This window comes from Callorhinus ursinus, unplaced genomic scaffold, assembly GCF_003265705.2.
Source record: "Callorhinus ursinus isolate GAN/ISIS: 27379988/994484 unplaced genomic scaffold, GSC_fseal_2.0 scaffold11, whole genome shotgun sequence".
Classification (NCBI taxonomy): Eukaryota; Metazoa; Chordata; class Mammalia; order Carnivora; family Otariidae; genus Callorhinus; species Callorhinus ursinus.
In genome coordinates, this window is record NW_027397073.1 from 41,280,978 (window position 1) to 41,304,529 (window position 23,552).

General features: G+C 34.8%; 2 long non-coding RNA genes across 2 annotated transcripts in view; both read right to left on the reverse strand.

Moving 5' to 3' along the window:
* Positions 1-23,552, reverse strand: part of LOC141373681 (uncharacterized) — a 714,213-nt gene that overhangs the window by 88,902 nt on the left and 601,759 nt on the right. The gene's annotated exons all lie outside the window — the stretch shown is intronic.
* Positions 1,943-22,821, reverse strand: LOC141373680 (uncharacterized). The gene is made up of 5 exons (XR_012379923.1): positions 22,616-22,821; positions 19,642-19,851; positions 13,780-13,943; positions 3,966-4,022; positions 1,943-2,040 (listed from the first exon to the last, which is right to left on the reverse strand). It is a non-coding gene; the product is annotated as an uncharacterized lncRNA (long non-coding RNA).

Sequence of the window (23,552 nt, forward strand, 5' to 3'; positions counted from 1 at the left end):
ATAACAAGCAGTGTTACAGAGTGTGTTGACCCTGATTCTTACTCTACTCCGCAATCAAATTACTTAATTAACAGAATAACTGTGTTTTTGCTTAATCAACAAATAGCTGGAGTTTCTCAAATTTCTAGTCTCCCGTGTTTTATCTTCACTATGCTGATAAAATTTTTCACCAGCGCTCTAAGAAGGTCATGCTTTGACCTAAGAGTTCTAAGGATCTGAAGGGGGCCCTGCATTGCTGTCTGCTTTGCTGGATTCCTCGACTGCTCCTCTTTGTCCTCCCCATTCCCAGCTCTTCTTGCTTCTCAGCTCCGTCTCCACCTTATCCTTCCTCTTATACCTTATTATTTGCAACATTAGTTTCTGACATGGTGATTTATGTGCATAGTACATATTAACAAATGCAACATTAGATCTCAGAATTTTTTATGACAATTCAATAGCTTATAGGAGAATATTTTGTGCTTACTTCTTCTCAGTTCAACACTTAAGAACCGTCGGTTACTGATCGGCATTTCTAGGCCATCGTTATGAGAAGGTTTTCTGTAAAGTATAAGGCATTATTTCACCTCTAATTTTTTTTCCTTTCAGGGTTTTCAACATAATTTTTAGGTCTGCCTCTTCCTTCATATGTCTATGACAAACGTCTTAGGTGAATTGCAGTTGTAACTATTTGTTCTAAATTTATTTTTCTACTACCTAAAGAATATGAAAGTGTTGAGGATAAATCTAGAATAAAATGAATGAAGAAAGGATAAAATATGGATTTTAATAGAGCATCTGATTCAGAATAGAAACTAAATTGGAAAGGAAATGGAGGTAAAGAAATGTCCTTTTGCAAATTAATTATGACCTTACTTACATATAGCAAATCCTGCTTTCAACACCCTGGTGGTATTTTAAGCCATCTTGTTTTCTTAACTGAAATTATATATTATAATGCAAAATATGACATAGTTTCATTTATTAAAAAGTGGTCTCTATTTTAATCACACAGAAGACTAAGGAAATTTTCTTACCTCTCCCCTCAAATGTTTGTGGCTTAGCTCTTTTTCACACAGATCAACTTAATTAATTCTACTTTATTCAATATTCCTTTTCCTCTTCCTCTTCTATCTTGGCTCAAAACTGCAAGCACACACAAGCACCTGGTGGAAAGGGGATGGTTGTACTAGTTACTGAATCTGAGTATTTTACTCCTCATATGAATCTTAACAATGTTTTACTTTCTGCATGTCCCTCCTAAGTCAGTGATCAATGGGGTTTCTGGTGGTTTTGTGTCCATGAAAAATGTCAAAGGCACAGCCTGCTGAACCTTACATGGCTGGTGGCATTTCTCTGCACTTGAACTATGTAATCCACCTTTGGTTCTATAACATGTTCTAAGAATGGTTCTCCAGGCTTCAGGCTCTGGATAGTAAATCTTGAAGATTTCCATTTTTGTTTTTGTTTTGGTAACATGTTCCAAAGACTTTGAATCACCAAGTATCATATCAGGAGCCAAATCCCCATAGAATCTGGACAAAAGTCTCCTTTGGTCCATGAATGTCTAACATCATTGTCCACATTGTCCAGAAGGACTGGTTTCTGAAGAATCTGCGGAGACTGTGTTAAAACTTATTTTAAATCTAAATCTCAGTATCACAAGGGAAGTTTTAGGCTTTTTCAATAACTAATGGAGGTGTATTTGGTTCTCAGAAAAGTCCATCCAGTTGCATTTTGCCCAGTAGGTCCAAAATTATGATGTTGATCTCAGAGTGATTTCCATCATTGTCTTTTAATTTTGTGCTATTATTCGATAGCCACCAGAGTTCATGTTATCTCAGTCAGCTCAAGACAGATGTTTCATAACACACACCCTAAGAATCTAGCACGCAACATAGTAAGCATTTATGTCTCACTTACATGTCTGTATTGTGGTTGATGACTGACTGGCTGCTCCAGGTTGAGTTCCAGTGAGCTTGGTCTACATCTGCTCCACATGACTTTGATTCTTCTGGGATCACAGGCTACCATGGCATGTCCTCATGGTGATTATGAAAGCTCAAGAAAGCAAAAAGAGACATACTGTTTCTTGAGACGACAACCTATAACAAGTACACATGCCACTGGCCACAACTAGTTAGCAGGCCAAGTCCAAATCAGTGAGGCAGAAGAGCACACCCCCACCTGCAGTGGGAGAGGAAAGGGAGTGTGGAGTTGCTGAACAATCACCCATATTTTACAATGTCCAGTGAAATTGTTACTCTTTTGGATTCTAATTCTAACAATGGCAATTCAGCTTCAGAGCACTAAATTATAGCCCCCAAAATATAAACTATAGATTCAATTAGGAAGCTTTGGGCTACAACTAACGGAACTTTTTATTCACACTGATTTAAACAATAAAGATATTTTTAGGAAATCTAGAGGTAGTGCTGATTTTAAAGCTGGTTATTTAGCACCCAGCAGGGCCCTACAAATCCCCTGAATCTTTCAATACCTTGTCTCTGCTATTTTCAGCATTCTTTTCACCCTCAGGATTGTTGTTGTATGGGCACTCTTTCAGAATTTGTGATAAAAGATGACAACATAAGAGGAAGAAGAAAGAATACAACTTCTTACATGGTCTCTATGGGCAGATGTAAAACTTCTCCAGGAAACCTCTGTAAATTGTCCCAGGTATTTCATAGGCTGAAACTGGGTTACATACCCATTTTTGCACCACTCAATTGCATGGGAATGATCTTATCTTTAGATCAATCATTCCTACCTCTGGAGCTGGCAGTAAAGGTCAATATTTTTCGATGCCCATGTCTTTGATTTATTTGTTTTGTTTTGTTTTGTTTTGTTTTTTATGGGAGGGGGTGATTTGAGGGGAGGTGAGTCAGACACTGGATCCATATCAGAGTTTTATAAGGAAGAAGGGGAAATGGATATTGGATATTAGCAAACGGTATACCCTACGATTACATAAGGCTCATTGTTCATTTTTCTTTTGCTTATCTCAGGAGAGGACTGCGTTTAAAGAAACAAGCTTCAAACACCCAGCTAATTAACCTTCCATACAGCTCATGCCAAATCCCAAAGAAATACATTCACATGCATTGTAAAAAATTTTTAAATCTTTATACACCTCTCTCACTCTCACTACAAATATTGAGTTGACCCAAAGTAGTCATTTCCATGCCAAACTTGTAAAATACCCTCACAGATCACCCTTTTATTTTTACCCTTCCTACCTTTTCTTTCATCTCTTTACTATGCATAGTAATTTAATTATCTGACATACTTCAATTTTCTCGTCTCCCATAATTCAGATTTTACCCAACAAAAGTGACTAAGAAGCTGACCCGGAAAATAGGAAGCCTGCATCTTTCTAAGGGGATAGAGAAGGAAAACGTTTGCAAATAATTTTAATGTAACATTTTCCTTTTTTTATTGCTATCATGTATATATATATATATATATATATATATAAATTAATCTGAAAAGAGACAGATATTCTCAACATCTTATGAAATCCCAAAGGAAATTGAACATAATCCATCTCTTCTTATAATAGTTCATTACAGTGCACCTTCATTAATATTTCTAAGTCATCTAGTTCCATTGTATCTGGTAAAGGATATTTATATACATATAAAAGCCCTTTTAATCTTTAAAAAATGCCTATTAAACCTGCCTCCATTTTAGAACTTCCATATTTGTAAACATACACATGATCACTATGTCCACAGACTTAACTCCGCCCATGTTTTAACTGTTTTTCTTGTTTATTTAGTTAAGATTACTTCGTAGAATAACTCACCTGTCTGCACACTCTTTTTCCTCTTGAATGTGTATTTATTGTTTGCCTTTTGTAAATGTCAATATGGATTTAATGCCTTCCACAGGCTCAGCTGATCTCAATTTAGTGTAATCATTGATTACTTTTTAAAAAATTTTAATTTCAGTATAGATAACATACAGTGTTATATTTCACTTACCTACACTTTATCTTCTTGGTTTCAAGAAAAGATTGCAGTCATCATTCAAATGTGAACCTACCCAGAAGAGAAGGACAGTACAAAAGTTAAATAAAAAATAGGATTCTTTTATCAGACAATTTAGGATCTTAGGGTTTACATTCAAACTTGCCCTAATAGAAAAGAACATGTTCCGGTGAATGTATTTCTTATATTTCTTGAGACTAGTTTATATACTTAACGCATACATACATATACACACAATATTTCTAATATTTAGAAATACATACAGTGTTTCTATTTGGATTCCATAGTTAAACAATTTATCTCTTTAAATTTCATCTTTATTTTGCACTCCATGTCAACGGGTGATACAAACTACCATTGACAAGTAAATGTTAAATCTCTACGTCATACTGGTGGAATGGCTGCAGCCAAAAAATAAGGCATGTTAAAGAATTTTGAACTGTGCTATTTTATTATTTTTCCAAAATATTTTATTATATTTTCATGATTATACAAAGAATGAGCTTACTGGAAAAAATACTTAATGAAAATTAGGAAATTAAAAAAAATACCCATAAGCTCACTGTTAAGAGACAACTATTTTAGAAAAATAGTAGTTTAGACAACTACTTTACACAAAACATATATGGTTGTGCGTGTGTTTGTGTATGTGTGTATCTGCAGCTCTTCACGATTATAAATAGATGCAGATATAGATACAGGCAAAAATAAGGTTTATTTATATACATATATTCAAAATGCATGTCACAAATTAACATGAGTATATACGCAGTATATTATAAAGTGTTTTCTTCATTAGGTGATTATGAACATTTTTAATGCCATTAAATTTTCTAATACATGAGTTTTTTCCTGATAGCTTATTATTACAATACAATTTAGTGGCCCATTATACTTTACTAAACCTCTGGCCTACTATTAATACACAAACTATGGCATACTGTTAATACACACACACACACACACACACACACACACACACGCACACTCACCTCTAGGCTAAAACCATGTATGTATTGGGGCGCCAGGGTGGCTCAGTCAGTTAAGCATCTGACTCTTGATTTCAGCTCAGGTCATGATCCAGGGGTGGTGGGATGGAGCCCTGCGGCAGGCTCTGCGCTGGGCTGGAGTCTGCTTGGCCCTCTCCCTCTGCTTCTCCCCCTGCTATCATGTTCTGTCTCTCTCATTAATTAATTAACTAGTTAAAAATAAAACCATGTATATATCTATAAATAATTGTATAAGACAATTGCTTGAATGTGGTTAAGATAGTTCATGGATCCTTCATTATTTGTTTAAGATAATTTCTTAAATGTTAATTGCTGGAAAGACATTTTAAAATGTACGTTGGATGTCACAGTGGGCCCCCACAGAGACAGTGCCAGGTCTTGTACCTTTGAAAACCCAACACTATTTTAGCCAGGGATAAAGAATACATCTGGACAAAGTTTCCATTGTTTCTAACATTTGTTTCCAATTGTTTATTTAAGGAATTGCCTGTTTGTGTCCTTTGTCTTCTTAAAAAGCTTTTCTATTTTCTTGCAGGTAAGATGTATATTAAAAACTGATACTTTGTCATTTATTTCCAATATTTCTACTTCAATTCTGTCCTTAGTCTTACCAAAATGTTTATGTGGTTGGGACCCCTTGGTGACTGTTGGTTAAGCGTCTGCCTTCAGCTCAGGTCATGATCCCAAGGTCCGGGGATTGAGTCCCTCATCGGACTCCCTGCTCAGCGGGGGAGCCTGCTTCTCCCTCTGCCTCTCCCCTTGCTTGTGCTCTCTCTCTCTCTCTCTGTGTCAAACAAATAAATAAAAATAAATAAATAAATAAATAAAATCTTAAATAAATAAAATGTTTATGTGGTCAAATTTATTCATATTTTTCTTCATGTTTTCTTCCTTTGGAATAATTTCTTACTAAAAGACATCTCTCAAGACCAATATCAGATGGTTACTGGTATTCTATCTTTTTCATTATTTCCTTAAAAATAACAATGCTGTTACCTGTCTAGAAATTAGCTGTGTGTGTGTGTGTACGTGTGTGTTTGTGTATGAATGCCTGGATGTGTGTATGTTGCTATAAGGACTTAATGCGTGTGTGTGTGTGTTTTATTTCTTTATTTAAATTCAATTTAGTTAACATATATTAGTTACCAGAGTAGACTTTAGTGATTCATCATTTGCATATAATACCCAGTGCTCTTGATTTGAAGGTTTAGCTTGTTTTCCTTGCACCATCTTTCTCACTGACTTGAAAGGATCTGATTCTCTGGGTTTCTTTCACTAGGTCTTTATATTCTCATGTAATTACCAGTCCTTTTCTTTGAAGTTTTATATTTTATATTAACATTTGATGGTTCAGTTCCTCCTAATTTTCTCATTTTTCAAAATACTCTTGTATTTCAACTGTTTATCATTCAGATAAAATTTTGCAATATGTTTGATAGATTAAACTTACACATTAGTTTGGAAAAAGTTAACCAGTGTTTATTTATGAGTTTATTTTTCAATGTCTTATTGGCTGAGTTCTTAATTAAACTTAAAATTATTTTTTAAAAACAAACAAACAAAAAAACCAACGGGTGAAAACTCATCTCCATTTCTTTTTTTAAAGGATTTTATTTATTTATTTGAGAGAGAGAGAGCGCACACGTGCCTGAGCGGAAGTGAGGGGCAGAGGAAGAGGGAGAAGGAGGCTCCCCACTGGACAAGGAGCCTGACTTGGGGCTTGATCCCAGGACCCTGAGATCATGACCTGAACTGAAAGCAGACACTTAGCCCTTTAACCAATTGAGCCACCCGCAACCTCCATTTATTATTTTATGCATTTTCCCTAGACTATCTCATCCAGCCTCACGGTTCTGCCTGCAACTTCCGTGCTGAATTTCCAGAATGTGTATTTCAATTTCATACTCCTCATGGTAGCTTCATTAGGTAATGATCATTAAGCTCTTATGAGGTGTAGATACTGGATGAAGTGCTTTATGTGGATTATCTCATTTTTTTCCTGGAGAACAACTCCTTAAGACATGTACGATCAGTATTTTATAGATGATGAAACTCAGGCCCCAAATGATTAAAAATATCTCCCCAAGGTCACTGAAGTGGAAAAAGATGTAGGAATTTAACCTGTTCTCCAATATCCACGTTCTTAATATTTAAAGCCTTCTTTCTCCATGTGTTTGTTTCCTGTATACATTGTTACCAGTCGGCACATCAAATTCGGCATGCCAAAAGGTTTACTGATCATCTTTACCTCAATTACTTCTTCTCCATTTTTTTTTTGAATTGGTGATATTACAATATTCCAAGTCACCTAAGAGAACTGGGAATCATTTTTGCAACTTGCTGTTCTTTCCTATCTTACATTTAACAATCATAAATCTCGTCAATAGTAAAAATATAGGTGTTTTTTTTTTCCCTCAAGATAGACCCTATTCATGTTACATCCTATTGTTGTTGCTCTTGTTTAAAAGCTCGGTTTTTCCTTTACATATTTATCACCATGGTCCTTCACGACCCAAATATAATCAAGTCACCCATGCTGAAATTTCTCATGTGTCTTTCTGAAGCTTTAAAACTGGATGAATTAATTGTTGCTTTTGTTTTTATCCTCCAAGTAACCAGATTCAAAATTGTACTTACAGAAAAATCCAATGTATTTTTACTCAGAAAATGAGGTAGTGCCAAACAAAGCAAAAAGACTACTTTTTAATTTTGTTTTGTCTTTCAAATATTAAATATCACATTTAGTGCATTAGTGTGTGGCAAAAAAATAATACTAATACCTTTATGTATCAAATTCAGAATATTTCATCTCTAGAAGACTAAATTCTTGAAATGAAATAGAAGGGAGAAACTAGTACAAAGTAAAATGCTTTTATTGTTTTAGAAGTTGAACTATAGAATTTCAGAAATACAGTGTACTAAATAAACTTTCTTATTAGTAGATAACAAACATTTTCAATCACTAATAATAGCAGGTGGGTATTACCTAAAGCTATGGGTATTATTGCTCTGGTTTGTTGCAAAAACTTATAAGTTTATAATTTTAAGTAATTATTAGGTTCATAAGCTTCCCATTTTTCTTGCCATTACAATTATTAAGATGATTATACTTATCTTTAGGAATAGTGAAAGTTTGGAATTGAACTGCCAAATGGCACCTTAGGTAGATATTAGTATTTCAAGAGAGACCGAATAATTTTGCAGATAACACAACTTTGGTTAGATATAAGAGAGAACAAAAGAAAAAGGAAAAAAACAAAGATGCAAAGATCGGGGAGAATAGATTACTAAGAAGTGTTTATGACTGACTTTTCCCCACATATAAGATTTAGTAGAGTTAAACTTCAGCGTGCTATTCCAAATGAGAGATTTCCTAGGAAAATGACAAAGAGTGATAAGAAATAATGACAAGAAGATTTTATATGGTGCACCCTTTCTCAAGTACTAGAATAAATTAATGGCTTAGCATAATTTCAAGTAGGGAATAAGCTCTTTTAGGGGCTGTTTTGTTTTGTTTTTTAAATTATTCTAAGAAGTACAGATCTTAATGCTGAAGCTTTATTATTCTGGAGTTTCCAGTCTGGGTTCTGGCAACTTGCTTTTATTTTTTTCAATACATATTTGTTGAAAATGCTTTAGTAATATATTGTTTAAATACAGTTTTGAATGTTTGAAAACTGTATCATATTTGATTTCAAATGAGTGCTTTTATAGAGAACAATAAATGCATGTATTGACTGTACATATAATTAAATAAATACTTTTTATTTGGGGATATTAAAACCTCTTTTTCTCTTAGAAAACACAGAGGATGGAAAATACAGCTTTTGGGGAATTCTAAACATGGTGTGTAGAGGTTTCTGTGGAAACTCCATGGATTAGATTTCTGTAATACTGATATATAGAGAATTAAACTGGAAAGTAGATGGTTTTGAATGTAAGGGGTGGGGACAAATCTGATGAATGAAAAAGAAAAAAAAAATGCTGATATACTCTAGCTTTCCATGTCAGCAGATGCACTTTATGGCATAAATTGATAAAAGGGTTTTGGTGAGTTCTTATTTGGAAAACTCCTAAAAACTCATGTCTTCAATATGTGAGAATAATAATACGTGCATATGCAAATGAATATATATATATTCATTCAGTGGTTCTTCGTTACGTCTTATTTGAAATAATATTTAAGTACTTCCTGCTGATTTCAAACGGAGATACAGGCCATTAGATGCGCAGGAGAAAATAATGCTTACTGGCATGGTTTTAAAAACAAATTGCTGTGTTTGGTTAATGATTCTGCCTTTTTAGTAGTATTAGGAACTTGTGTAACTTACCTCTCTGTGTTTCAGTTTTCTCATCTAAGTAACTGGATAAATGCACTTAAGCACTTAAAAAAGTACCTGGCATATAGTGCAGACAAAACAAATCTTATTTTCATAGACAAGAAAGAGCTTAGTCAGTGACTGGTGAATTTAGTTAATATCTAGTAGGCCTTAGAAAGAACTGCTTGATTTTTTTCATGTTCCTAGTAACTTAGAATTTGCAAAGTATCCTTATTTTTAATATCTTATCTAGATGGAGGGGAAAGTTTAATTGAATTGGCAGCTTGTTAATGAAAGAACATTATCCTGAGGTAAGGAAAATCAGAACAGGAATAGATATAGGGGTATTGTATCCCCCACGTAGTCAGATATAGAGCCCTTCTTCCTCTAATAATTCTTTGTTTCTAAGGTAAAAACAAGGCAGTGAAAAGCAGTGATAAGTGGTGAAGGAAAATATGGGGTCAGAGTCAAAGACATTCAATCAATTTTCACTTTTAGGAGGAGAAATGGTTCCTTGAGAGGACTGATTGATGATTCACCAAAGGTCTCATTCACATGCCAAGAGAAATTTGCATATACATTTTCAGTACCTATGCCATAACAACTCTCCATTTTACAGAGGAAGCAAACAGGTCTCAGAGAGCTCAAGCAATGTTTAAGGTCATTATCACCATTTAGTAAATAAGAAGATTGAGGCCGAGGAAATTTATGAATTACCAACAAACACAATTTCAGCTTAGAATTATAAACATGCATAATGTCATAATATACAAGTCCTTTCTTCCATTCTCCAATGGCTCTAATGCATATATCTTGTCACACTACTACTGTCTTTCCTAACAATAATCTTGGAGTCATCAATGAAAAAGAATTATTTTAAGTTTTGTAAATCATTTTATCTTTAACATTCAAAGTTTCCAATAAACATACTAGTTACCATTCGAACTGGATGGAAATCATTTCTACAAAACTGCCATACTTCTGCCTTTGAAAATCATACTTTTTACTATTTCAGATATAATTTAGAATGACAGAAAAAAGAGTTATTCTTAATTCATGTTTTTAAAGAGAAAAGTAAAATTCAGAACTAGTAGGCTTTTGTTCTAAATTTAGAACATATAATTTTCTACTGTGCTCAAAAATTATTTAACTGCAGTTAATAATGTATTATTTACTCTAACATCAAGTCTAAAGAATTGCAACCATTTGGAATATTATCTATATTCTATCTTAAAACATATTTTTGAAGCCATGCCATCTACAGTATTTTTCTGTAGCTGTTAACATCAATTTAGTCTGCAAAATGCTAAACCATGATTTTCTATGCTCTGCCACCTCTCTAGTCTATGTCGGAGAAGAAATGTCACAGATTTACATATGAGTAGATCTGTCTACATGATGATCGGGTCTACTGATTAAATCTAGATTTTGAATATCTGATCAAGCCAGAATATTTCTAAATATCAGAAGATAGGGGGAAAAAGTGGCTCCTTCTTCTACCACTGGGGGATTTACTGATCCCTTTCTGAATAATTGTCATGGTCTTTTGTTTAGCAAAGTGCATTGATAAGCAACACTGGGTGTAAAATTTGTGAATGTGGGGGATATTTTGGATGTAACATGGAGCTATATTTCCCTAGACTTGAAATTAAGTGAATATTGGGAGCGAGGAAGCTGTGAGAAAGGGAAAAAAGACCTTGTTAGCTGCTCCACAAAATAACCCCTTCTGTAGGCCAATGGATTAAGAGGCAAATTCAGAACTCGGACTTTCTGGGTTTAAACCTGGCTCTACTCTCCCCTCGCTCTGTGATTTTAGGTTCCTAACAATTTAAATTTTGCTAAAATGGTATTTTACTTATCAATCCTACATGATTTTTTCATCTGTTTAGTAACAAAAGATATGAACTGCAAAGAAAAGCAATTGATATATATATATATCACAAACAGCAAAAATTGCAGTATTGCCAAAAATAATTTCCAGATATTTTTGAGATTCTTAATATATGACCATTTATAGACTATGTAGACCATTTATAGACTATATAGACTTAATATATGACATTTATAGACTATAGCTCTATTATAATTGCCTTTTGTTGTATTCACTACTCATTATTTTAATTTAACTAGTTCTATTAACATATTTATTAAGTGCACATCCAAATTTTATGTGAACATTTATTATTCTTACATTGATATTAATATAAACATTAAAATAATACAGAACTATAGTAATTCACATATCTGTGGATTTGGAGGAAAGGACTTAGACGTACTGGTATGATCATATGCAAGTCACATAGTAGGTTCTTCATAACTTGTACTCTCCAAATAGAATGAAAAGGGATGCTATATCAATATACAGATCAAAAATAGTTGATTTAAGGGGCTCGCTGAAAGCCCTTTGGTGACCTGTTTACTTAATCTATAGCTTAGACACTGGGCATCTACAATTGTTTTAAAATTATTCGTCTAGGTTTCTATAAACTCATATTCTTTGCATTAAAGATTTACAGTTTGCTTTATGCTCTTAAAAATGTAAAAACATTACCCAGTTACTGAAATCAGAAAAATATATACTTATTTTCCCTTTGTTAAAAATGATATTTTACATATCAATTCTACGTACATTTTTCACACCTATTCAAGAATAAAAGCTCTGAATTGCAAAGAGATCGATATTCTGTAATAATTTAATGACAATCCTAATTGAATAGTATAACAACACATTGTTTCAGCCACAAACTTTGGTTTATGACTTTTCCCACTATTTGGATTTTGTGTTCTTATATTCTATAATCCTAGAAATAAACTAATTCAAAGAACATGTTTGGTAATGCTTGGCCGGGTGGATTATCTTCCAGTAGAGGGTCTTTAGTGGTTGTCAGTAGTTAGCTACATTTATGACTTCATCTACCAGTACTCTAAAATCCACAGTGGGCATGTTTACAGCATGTACTAAACACTTAACAACTCTTCTACCTCAAAGGCTTTACTACAATTGGGCTCCAAATGTATGAAAAGTCATCTACTCATAAAAAAAAAAAGTACTAGCAAATCTTTCACAATGGGATATACATATGAAATTATGTTAATCTATTTCAAAATCTTAATAATATAATATGACTTTCTCATTTTAAATTTATCAAATTAAAAATTGCTATCCTCAATTTGAATTTTGAATATTGTATTTGTATGAAAACATTATCCTGTTTTCCTGGTAGTTTTGTTTTGTGAGTGATCATGGGGACAAAACTGTAGGAAAGACCCTCCAATAGAACTGTTTAAATTTTTTCAATCTTAATTCACACTTCCTGGTTTCAGGGGAAGATTATATTCATATGCCTTGGGAAAAGATTAAGTGTATACTCTAGACTGACAGATATGCTACTGGTCATTGCAGAAAGTATCCAAGGGCTCAAATAATATACATCTTTTTTTTCTGATTCAAGTAAGTGGGATATTTTCTTAAAATTTTTATTTAGTTATTTTAGAGAGAGAGAAAGAGAGTGAGGGGAGGGGCAGAAGGACAAGGAGAGAATCTCAAGCAGATTCTCCACTGAGCCCCCAAGCCCCACGTGGAGCTTGATCTCAGAACCCTGAGATCATGACCTGAGCCAAAGTTAAGAATCAGACACTTAACCTACTGAGCCACACAGTTGCCCCAAGTGAGATATTTATTTATTTATCTATTTATTTATTTATTTGAAAGATTTTATTTATTAATTTGAGAGAGAGAAAAAGCACAAGCTGGGGGAAAGGGGGGTTGAGGGGCAGAGGGAGAGGGAGAAGCATACTCCCTGCTGAGCAGGGAGCCCAAGTGGGGCTCGATCCCAGGACCCTGAAATCATGTCCTAGGCCCAAGGCAGATGCTTAACTGAGCCACCCAGGGGCACCAGGTGGGGTATTCTTAAATCTTGTAGAGAAACTGTTTTTAGGGATGAAAGTAGTTGGGAACTGGCTCATGCTAAAGCTTTCAAAAACAGAATAGGCGTTTGGGGCACCTGGGTGGCTCCGTTGTTAAGTGTCTGCATTCAGTTCAGGTCATGATCCCAGTGTCCTGGGATGGAGTCCCAAGTGGGTCTCCCTGCTCAGCAGGGAGTCTGTTTCTCCCTCTCCCTCTGCTGCTCCCCCTGCTTGTGCTCTCACTCTCTCTCTCTCAAATAAATAAATAAAATCCTTAAAAAAATGCAACAGATGTTAGCAACACCTGGTAAGATCGTATTGCTACTTACTCATGAAACACTGGGAAATATATAAACATCTTCTCAAAGAGGATAGATGAGTTGAAAATCCACATGGAATAAAATTTCTCCCGAACCAGTGCCTATCTGTATTACAATGGGCATATTCTAACTTGACTTTAACTGGTCAAGTGTACAGAGAAGCACACAGAACTTACAGAGACGACAAAGTCTACACACAGCCAGGAGGTCCCAAAGACAGCACCTCAGCATTAGACTTTCAGGCTTTTCTTACCTTTGCCTCTTCTCGTTTACCTCTTCCTCACACCTTCCATCTTCTTTGTCCGGCTTCTCCAGCTGTAAGGTGCTTACAAATTTTTCTAATCATAGGAAGGGAAACTTACAAAGGTTGAGAAGTGAGGGGAGGAGGTTGGTGGAAGAGAGGAAACCATTTGTTTCCTAGAATAAGAAACAAAAGAAAAGAGTGGAGACAGTTTGGAAGCACGCCTGGGTAAAATCACGTGACAAATGGAAACACTGTCAATGCAGCTGTCCATATTTATGGCTCCTTCTCTCATATTTACTACCATCAGGTCACCACCAATTTAAGCAGACTCATCTGTCAAGCAGTGGCATCAGTTTTGTGAAGCTGCTGACAACTGCTGTGAAAAAGTTAAAATGTTTCTGTTCCTAAGAACTGCTTTCCAAAGCATATTGTGAAATTGTGAAGAGAATCTCCAGGGAAGACTTGAACACTTGAAACAATGTAGCTACTGATAACATTTTCACTCAATTCAGGGAGGGTTGTGAGAATCAGGGAGAATTGAGGAACTAGTCAAACTGGGACAGAAGTAAGAAAATCCTAAGGGCTATACTGGGTGTTTTGTGCAAGGAGCTCTGAGCTTCTCAGTTTTCAGTGGAACCCAGGGGGATTTAGTCTACTCTGTGTACCTGGCTGTGTGGGATCTTTGACTTGTCTACTTGTTTTACCGTAGTTTAATTATCATGAGCTGTTACGTCTGATTTTTTGAATCAGGAGGGCAAAATACCATTCAGCTATGGAGTTAGACAAGTAAAAGTCAATCAACATTTAAGAGCTAGACACAAGAAGTGAAGAAGAACTTCACTATCTTAATAGTAACTAAAGAAAAAAAAATTTTGAAGCTCCTACTATGAAAAACTAGCACTACCAAATTTTTAAAAATATATATTAGTTTAGAACACAGCATGCATTGTCTTCCCAATTATGTTCTGGTTGTTAAAGGGAATGACATCTGTCTACTTCGGAACCTGAGGTACACAGGACCTTTTCAATGCATATTTTTCAGTTGCGAGATGAATGATTTATTAATTTATGGTCTATAAAGTTGTGTAAAGCTAAGGAACACCTTTCAGTTAGTGGGGTCCATTGCAATTTTTGAAAGAACTACCAAATGGTTAAACAGCAACTTTGAGCTGGATTGTAGGAGACACCACTCTTGCGCTGGTTTAGGTACTCTCTGATCCCACTGCTGACCACTCGGGTCCGGCTTTCATAGCTTCATGCAGGTGCGGCCTCACAGCACTGCACCTCATGTGCGCCCATGTGCTCTTGCCTCTCACTCAGGGCCCTTCCTGCGGATAATGAGGCTTTGGGCACTACACCATGCACTTTGGTACCCATGTATGCCCCACCCTTAAGAACAAAGGGTTTTACATGCCACGGGGATGAACCTTTGCCCTGAGGGGCAAAGGAGCCAGTGAATACGTTTGGGTTTTTTTGTTTTGTTTTTACATCACTGATGGATCGCCTTGAAATGTAGTTTCTTGTTTTCGCAGCAGAGTCCTTCATGACCAAATCATCACCAGCACTTAGCAGCAGCCTCAACAGTGTCAACTTTCTTTCTTTCTTTTTTTTTTTTTAAGATTTTATTTATTTATTTGACAGAGAGAGACACAGCGAGAGATGGAACACAAGCAGGGGGAGTGGGAGAGGGAGAAGCAGGCTTCCCGCGGAGCGGGGAGCCCGATGCGGGGCTTGATCCCAGGACCCTGGGATCATGACCTGAGCCAAAAGCAGACATTTAACAGACTGAGCCACCCAGGCGCCCCCAGTGTCAACTTTCAAACTCTTCCTTTCTCCTTTCTTCTCCCAAATTTCAGTGTCTAATATTAGATGCATTTAAGCAATCAGGACATGATAGTGCCTTCAATGCATTTTAACATGCATGATAAAGAACTATTAACATGGAAGTACTAAGGAAGGCACCTACCTTGGACCTGGTGGTGGAGGGTGGTGGTGATTTCCTTAACATCATCATTTAAACTCTTTAAATATAATAAAAATTAGTTTATTATTTTATTATATTACTTTTTCTCTGGTAAAAGTAAGCTAAGGAGGTTAGCTTTGGATAGTTTAATTTTTCTAAGAAAGTGTATTGTCAGTTCAACAAAAATCACACATCCTCTCTTTTAAAGACAGTTTTGTGCATTTGATACTGGTGATGTACCTTTTTTGGGCAAAATACGAAGATGTCTTTTGCCTGTATAGAAAAAGAATAAAAAATTCAGGAGAAGCAAATGTGATCTGCACATGACATTGTTACTTACACCACTTTTGCAATCCTCAATCTCTCTGCTTTCCTTTCTTTTTTTTAAGTTACAGTTCAGCTTTCACCATGAACCCTATGACACCTAATAGCTGAGCATCTAGATGTAACCTATCAAGGTAAAAAGTTAAGCATTAATCATATGTTGCTGATTTATGGCAAAGTCACTGGCTTAACTGGAATTATTCCTTCAAGTTTTAAGTGTTAAAATGTTACAGTATCTTCATAACAAGTGCCTCTAAAATTAAGTCACAGCTTTTGAGTTAAATTTTATAGCATTGACCATTGGTGCCTGTGTTAAATCATGCCATTCCATTTTTCACTATGAATAAAGGAAATCAACAAGAAAATAGAAATGATATTTGAGAATTATAAAGCATTTTTTTTATTTTCATGTTTTTAAATAGGATCATTTAAAGTTTTCTATGGTGAGTTGATTTGATGAACATTTATTTTAAGAGTCAAAGGGAACTTAGTAATGCATTTATCTAAAACTAACGATCATAATTAGCTTGTGTTATGCAGTGTCCTCAATAAATAAATGACAGTTTTGAGCTGAGGCACATTTTTGCTTCTATTTTGCTAAATATTTGTAGAAAAAATGATTTGAATCATTTGCAAGTTAGATGAGCCATTAGTGATTATGGCCTAAGGTATTAACTGAAAGTTATTTAAGTAATTTCCAAAGCCTGGTCCACAGTAGGCTAGGCATTAATTATCTGTTATGTCTTCTATAAACATGGAAGCAATTAAATGAAAATTGCCAGGTTTACATAGAAGACATTATCATTGGCAATTATAGTATTAGAGGATAACTAGTGATTTAAATTTTGTTGAAGAATAAAAATCTATACCACATTATAATGGCTCTTTTCTGAAGTATAAAACTAAGCAAATTACGCAAATAACAGAGGGGATTTGCAACAATATTCATGATCCTGGAATGAAAACAGTTGCAATACAACAGTAAATACAATACTATCTCCTTTAAAAAAAATAAAATAAAATACATTTGAATGTGATTAATTTTAGAAATAGTGGATTTGGGGAGAGAGTGAGTTTATAGTCTTTCGATTCTGAGTGAGGGCACCATAGCGCAATTGTGATTAATCTACTCCTTAAAAGCACCAAATCTGGAGGTGCAAAATGATGTGTATATTAGATAGCTCAAGGATTTTAAATCATTTGAAATAAAATCCATTCATAATATTTACATATAATTTTAGACAGATTTTAATGTTTTTACATTATTCAGTGGCAGAGTAAGTAAATTTATGGTGTCAAAGAAAAATGTATCTAATTTATACCCATTTGGTTTAGTTATGATCTAAAAGCTAAAATTATAGCTATGTGCAGTTGTGGAAACTTAAGTTAAAATTTGTGCATATAAACATGGAGTTCGAAAAAAAAAAAATAAAGACTAAATAGGAAGTTAATTTGTATGTCAGTAGGGTAAATGCTGGTCCAAGAAAAGTTTCTCCAGTCAGGGTGGAGGGAAATTTATCTGAATAGTTCCAACTGTGAGCCTTAAACTGTCAGCATTTTGAATTGTTGTTTGATGCCTGCATCTGGAAAACTGAGCTAGGTGTTTCACACATATCTCTTTGTGTCTTTTAAATTCAGATATCATTGGAAAAAATGAGAAAATTCATCTTTTTCAGTGTTCTACACTTGACTGACATATATTTTTCATGGTTTAAGGGCTCATGAAAAAAAATCATAGTAGAGGAAAAAGAAACTTTTTCTAAGGAATAGGAAGGAAAGTCTTCTCATTAAATAGCTACTTTGTGCAAACAAAACAACTTGCAAAAAAATATCTATTCTTTTGGAGATACAAGTTGTTTTCTTTGTTAATATGGTTGCAGGCTATAAATTCCTAAAGTTTTCTTCCCATTTCCTTTGCAAAAACCTATGAAGACACTTGGGTAAAATAAACAAAGGCTATAGACCATAATGATAATGACTAAAAATATGCAAAGGTTTGGCAAATTTCTTTGCTTCATGCCATAACAATGAAGCTTGGCTAGAAATACAACTTGCTGTATGTTTTGAAATGAATCAGCATGTTTGGCAAGAAAGGAGGTGAGTTGTCAGTTTATTCTGTCTTGACACTGATAGTTCTGAAAAATCCAGAAAATCCAGAAAAAAATAGTTAATACCTACTTTCAGCAGGAAAATTCTGTCTCTTTAACTTTTTCATTCATTTTTCCCCCCACTATTCAATCATCCTTGTGTTCACCAAATATTCATTGAATGCCTACTATGTTCAAGGCACTCTGAAAGATAGCAGGAATACAGCAATAAATAATAAAGTCTTCCTACTTACCATCATGAAGCTTAATATCTGGTTGAGCAGTGCATTAAAAAATTGAATATAAGTGTAAAAAGTATTATAAATTATGAAAATACAGGGTGCTCTGTGAGTATGTGGCAGAGCCTATCAACTTACTTTTGGGCCACCTACTCAGAAAACTATACCTCTCATGATATAACATGAGCCACTAACAATTTGCATCAGGAGATATAATATATATACAAATATAATACAATATAATATATATGTACAGAAAATATACATCAGATGCTGACTGGTATAAAAAATACTACAAGGGATTAAAAGTAAATAATAAAATTAAAATCTGCAGTGAGGGCCTTGTGTTCACTGTGAAAATTCTTTAAATTATGTATTTGATAAGTTCATTTTTCTGCATATATATTTTAAAAATATAATGGCTTAGTCATTTAAGCGTCTGCCCTCAGCTTAGGTCATGATCTCAGGGTCCTAGGATCGAGTCCTGCATCGGGCTCTTTGCACAGTGGGGAATCTGCTTCTCCCTCTACCTCTCCCATCCATGCCCCCCAAGTGCTCTCTCTCTCTCTCTCTCAAATAAATAAAATCTTTAAAAAAATTTTTTGAAATAAATTTCAGTGAGGCAGGATTGGCATGACAGAACATAAACGTGGTGATGAAGAAGACAAATTTGAGAATATAGCAAAATTGTATACATTGTGGAAAATTATGAGAAGACCAAACAATGTATAGAAGAAAGATTAGAAAGATCCAATATATGGAAGTTATTTATTCCTAAAACTAGAAAAAGAAATGGAAGGAGAAAATATCAAATCTATAAGAGAAATTGCCCTAAGCTGGACAAATACCTTTACCTTCAAATCATAACTCAGAAATATGAATAACCAATGTCTAGACTAAAAATTTAAACATGGCAAGGACAAATATAGAGAGAATATGGAAACAGCCATCAAAACAACAGCAAAAATAACCAAAGCAGAAAATAAAGGCAGACGATCCTAAAATAGCATCAAGGTTGCCATTCAAGAATGTCAGAGCTGGGTATATTTCATTGTTTAAGATAATCAAAAGTCATTCTTGAATTTTCGGATTTTAAGAAAAATGTATTACCCAGACATTTAAAAAACTCACTAAAAATGCTCCTAAATCTATGAGAAATAAATATGGAAATATTAAAATTGATAAAGCCATACTAAAAGTGGTCAGGAATAATGAAGCCAACTGGATAAGGTAGAAACAGGAAAATAAATATACTTACCTTAATTTTCAGGCTCAATAATGCTATATATTTATGGCAGAAATAAAGACACAGGGGCGCCTGGGTGGCTCAGTCATTAAGCATCTGCCTTCAGCTCAGGTCATGATTGCAGGGTCCTGGGATCGAGTCCCACATCGGGCTCCCTGCTCAGCGGGAGGCTTGCTTCTCCCTCTCCCCCTGCTTGTGTTCCCTCTCTCACTGTGTCTCTCTCTGTCAAATAAATAAATAAAATCTTTAAAAAAGAAATAAAGACACAAGAACTTTAATGAGAGGATTATTCTTTTAGATGAGAAAATGGAAGGGAAATAAACTATTTTTTTAATTAAAGGGCTGATTGTAAAACAAAGCAAATTAAGCAAATCAATAACTTTTGAAAAGTCAGAAGTTATTGTTTTGGGATTTATAATTAGATAAATGTATTTGTAAAAAATAACTTGGAAAACAAATTTTTAGCTTGGATTAAAAACAAGGGTACACATATTTCAAATTATTTCAGAATTATTTTTACAGCAAAAAAGTTTAAAAAACTAGATATGGCAAAATGTTATGGCTTAAATTCTGTTTATAGGAAGCAAACATTTGAGATTATATCAAAATACAAAACTGGGTAAATATCTGCTTCTAAACAATTAGATCAAAATGTAATAATGTTGAAGAATTTAAAGCCAAAGAGCTATATTATGGAAACCTGCACCCAATTAAAGAAGAGATAACAATATTTATATCAGGCAGAAATAATAGAAGAAGAGAAGCACAATCAGTGATGAATACAAAACAAATTTGATCTTTTGTGCACCAAAGAATATACATGAAATTAAAAACAACTGTTAGCCAGGCGCCTGGGTGGCTCAGATGGTTAAGCATCTGCCTTCGGCTCAGGTCATGATCCCAGGGTCCTGGGATCGAGTCCTGCATTGGGTGCCCTGCTCAGCAGGGAGCATGCTTCTCCCTCTGCCTCTCTCTCTGTCTCTTATGAATAAATAAATAAAATCTTAAAAAAAATCTGTTAGCCATTTAAAGATGAACCAACAGCTTTCCAATTTTACTGGCACATTTTAACATATTGTCATTATTTCACTCTATATAAGAATACATAAATTTTAAAACATGGAGGATCTAGTCAATCCAGTCAACATAATGAAACTAACTGATATGGAAATCCTTAACCTTTACTCATATTTTACATCTCCCTGTATATGTTCAATGGGCTATTTACATAGTATTTCTTTAAAATATTTGGCCAGAATGATACTCTTAATGAATTTTTTAAAAAAATTAGAAACTGTGTAAGTCAAAAAGTAATAGCATTTTTCAAAATGAACTTTCTATTCAGCACAACAGATTATTTGCATTAATAAAGATAGAATATTTCTTAATATTACAGTGAAACCGCAAATAATAATATCTTTTTAAAAAAATTATTTATTTATTTGACAGAGAGGGAGAGAGACAACACAAGCAGGGGGAGTGGCAGGCAGAAGGAGAAGCAGATTCCCTGCTGAGCAGGGAGCCCGATGCAGGACTCGATCCCAGGACCCTGGGGTCATGACCTGAGCCAAAGGCAGAAGCTTAACCAACTGAGCCACCCAGGCGCCCAACAAGTAATAATATCTTAAGTGAAAACTTGAATAATGTAGATTAAAACTTATGGGCAGGTGGGGGTGCCTAGGTGGCTCAGTGGGTTGAGCGTCTGACTCTTGGTTCTGCTCAGATCATGATCTCATGGGTTGTGAGATAAAGCTGACATCAGGCTTGGCACTCAGCAGGGAGTCTGCTTAAGGATTCTCTCCCTCAGTCCCTCCCCGCACTCATGATTGCTCTCTCTCTCTCTCTCTGTCTCACATAAATAAATGAATAGATCTAATAAAAGAAAAAAAAACAACTTAAAGGCAGTGGCTAACTCATCATCTCTCATGTTTTCATTACTAGTGTCAGTAAACCAGATATTTCAAGACAGGACTTAGAAAGAGAGCTATAAACATGTTCTAATTAAAAAAGAAGAAAACAATAATAAAAGCAGTTATAAATTAATAGGAATAGAGAAAGCATTGCAACATCTAAGGTTTTATTTTTTAAGCCAAAACTGGACAAAAATAAATTCCTGGAAAATATAATCAAGAAGGAAGGAGCAAAATGTTCCTAATTCACACCCAGCGGCAGCATTTTAGGTGATATACAAACATCAGCTGTAAAGGAAGAAATTACTGAGGGAAAAATTACCACTTCAAGTTTTTTATTTTGTGAAAAAAATTAGATACTTACTGTGAACACAGATAATGCTTCTTCACAAAGAAAACAGGGTTAGTCTTGAATTCTGCCAAGCAGGGATGTTATTGAAAAGCATAGAAATGTTGTATACTTTTTGGTAGATGTGTTTTATGGTTGTATTCAATATTTGTATAAGTGCATATGTTCACATTTGCACTTACAGAGATTTCAAAGTGCTTTACAATTTTGGTTTGCTTAATTCTAGACGGTTGGTTATTAAATTGTACAATGGAGTTCTAAAACAGATTACAAAAAGGAAACAAAAGAAAACAGTCTCTCTTGGAATATAGTTTTGCTGCAACTATAATTACTATTGTGTCTATGACTTATTTTCCATAATGATGTCTTCAAAATTCTATTCTTAACCTTCTGCTTGCACACTTTTTTCCTAGACCATATTATGCACATTCATTATTTTAATATACATTGATAAATCCTGATTATAACCAGGTTAGACTTACAATACCTGGGAAATCCAGCATTTGCAGTTGGAAGTTCTCAAAGTATCTCATTTTTGATATACCTTAAATACAGCTTAACACTAACCCACACCCCAAATTTGTATTTCCTTCAGTTTTTGCCTATACAGTAAGTGTAATCACCACTCACCGAAGATAGGAATCTGGCCGTTATCCTAAATGCCATTCTTTCTGTTACCAACCTCCCAAATCAAATTAAATTTACAATTATATCCTAAAAACATTACCTTCTTAAGTTATTTTCTATTCCATATCTGCAATGCCAAGAATTGCTCAAGTGGTTGTCTTCACTCCGAGCCTGCAAATCCTTTCTTCTAACTGATCCTCCAGACTGCTTTTGCTATTCTTATTTCTGTTCTCCACAGACTACATCCAAGCTCCACAGCATTTCAGACATGTTCCTCCAATGTTTTCCCTTGTTTGCCTTTATAGACATTTCCCTTCGGTTGCTCTCTTGACCCTCTGCTCTGGACTTAACCACATTGCTTCTTGTCCTGATACCACGTTCTCTCTCATCCCCATAACATTGAACTTCCTGTTCTGTTCTTTCTGGAAACGCCCTCACCCTTTCCCTGCATTCCTTAAGGCTGTGCAAGCATTCTCTATAAAGCTCTCTTTAACTTCTCATGTATGCAGAATAAGTAACTCTTTCTTTCTTTTATATAATATATTTTATAATCCATCAAGCTTCCTCGGTTAACATGTTCCTCTTCTGCTATATTTGATTCTATATAAATTTATGCCTGCCTAATGTTTGGCTACCAGGTGAACTGAGGCTTCAGTGTACATACAGCCAGTCCAATAGGAAAAATTTTAAATAGAATATTGGGTGTTGAGGTTAGAAAAAGGAAAAGCAGGCAAAGAGTGAGAGCGTTTCAATTCAAGCTTTGAGAGAACTAAAGGTCGCTGCACTTACGGTAGCCTTATGCTCAGACCTCAGCGGTGGAGGGTATTTGGAAACAACAGCCAAGAACACATGCTTAAAACATGAGCTCATCATACACAAAGCTCAGATTTTACTCAAATATGTTTTTCTTTCTCCAGATCTATGCTTTCCTCACAGTATTTCTGACCATACAACGGGTGTAAAAAACATACTGCCGTAATTCTCTTACCACACACTTTCCTCTTGTTGAGATGTCCTGTGAAGAGCAAATTCCTCGA